Below are 1463 nucleotides of genomic sequence, written 5' to 3'. Positions count from 1 at the left end.
TAGAGAAACATCTAAACCAAGTGTTTTAAATAGCACAATTATCTCCTTACTTCCTGATGCTATTTCTATCATTTCCAAATTCTACTAAATGCATAGATTGGTTTCTGGGTTCTCTTCTGCTGTGCTGCATCAATACCACAATATTTTGTGTGGATCAATGTTATCACCTGAAAACCGTTGCTCTTCTTTGCCAAATTTATTTTTCTTATCGCATTAGTGGGTATATCCAAACCCATGCTAACAACAATGATAACAGCAGGTATCTGCTTCTTGTTCCAAATTCCAGCTTCAACATTATCTTTGCTGTTTACTGCAGGTTGCTGCTGGGCAGTCATTTCACACACAAATGGTCTCTTTAGTATGACTTGGACTCTGGAATCCAATAAGTGTTTAGCTTTCTTAAAGTTTCCCTCATTTATGGTGTTTGTGTCAGAACAATTATTTCTATGTGCTATGAGGTGTGAATTCCTGACAAAGGCTTTCCCATTTTCAAGAGTTTTTAATTAGTATGAATTCTCTGATGTCTAATGTGACATGACTTCTGGCTGAAAGCTTTCCCGCATTCACTACATTGATAAGGCTTCTTACCTGTAGGTAGTCTCAAATGTAGAACAAGTGTTGAGAATTGAAAGAAGGCTTTCCCACATTCATTACAACCAGAGGGTTTCTCACCTGTGTGGCTTCTCACATACACAGTAAGAGATGAGCTTTGAGAGAAGGCTTTCCCACACACATTGCATTCATAAGGTTTATCACCTGAATGAATTCTCACATGCACAATAAGTAATAATGTTCATTGAGAGAAAGCTTTTCCACATTCATTACATTCATAGGGTTTCTCTCCAGTGTGAATGTTTTGATGTTTTATGAGGTACTTTTTTTGGCCAAAAACTGTTCCACATTCATTACATTTAAAGGGTTTCTCTCCAATATGAATTTTCTCATGCTCAGTAAGGTTTGATTTGCCACTGAAGTTTTTCCCACACTCCTTACATACAAAAGACTTCTCTCCTGTGTGAGTTCTCTGGTGTCTGATGAGATTTGACTTTTGAATGAAAGCTTTCCCACAATCCTTACACTCAAAATGTTTCTCTCCAGTGTAGATTTTCTGACGAGTAAGGAGGTTTTCCTTCTGACTGAATGATTTTCCACATTCATTACATTCAAAAAGCTTCTCTCCTGTATGAGTGTTCTGATGTTTAATGACATACTGCTTTTGGCTGAAGGTTTTTCCACATTCATTCATTACGTTCAAAAGGTTTCTCCTTAGTACAAAAATGTTCATGCTCAGTGAGATTTGATTTTCAGTTGAAGACTTTCCCACATACTTTACAGGCAAAGGGGTTCTCCCCACTATACATTTTCTCCTGATTAAGGTTTGACATCTGAATGGAAGCTTTCCCACATTCACAAGGTTTCTCTCCAGTATGAACTTTTTGATGAATAATGATTTACTTGCAACA

General features: G+C 37.0%; 1 pseudogene; it reads right to left on the bottom strand.

Annotated features, from left to right (window-relative positions):
- Positions 1-499: 499 nt before the first annotated feature.
- LOC102842882 lies at positions 500-1439 on the bottom strand (annotated as a pseudogene).
- Positions 1440-1463: the final 24 nt, after the last annotated feature.

This window comes from Chrysochloris asiatica, unplaced genomic scaffold, assembly GCF_000296735.1.
Source record: "Chrysochloris asiatica unplaced genomic scaffold, ChrAsi1.0 scaffold00090, whole genome shotgun sequence".
NCBI classification, from domain to species: domain Eukaryota; kingdom Metazoa; phylum Chordata; class Mammalia; order Afrosoricida; family Chrysochloridae; genus Chrysochloris; species Chrysochloris asiatica.
Note: the sequence above shows the minus strand (reverse complement) of the source record. Positions and strands in the feature narration are given on the sequence as shown.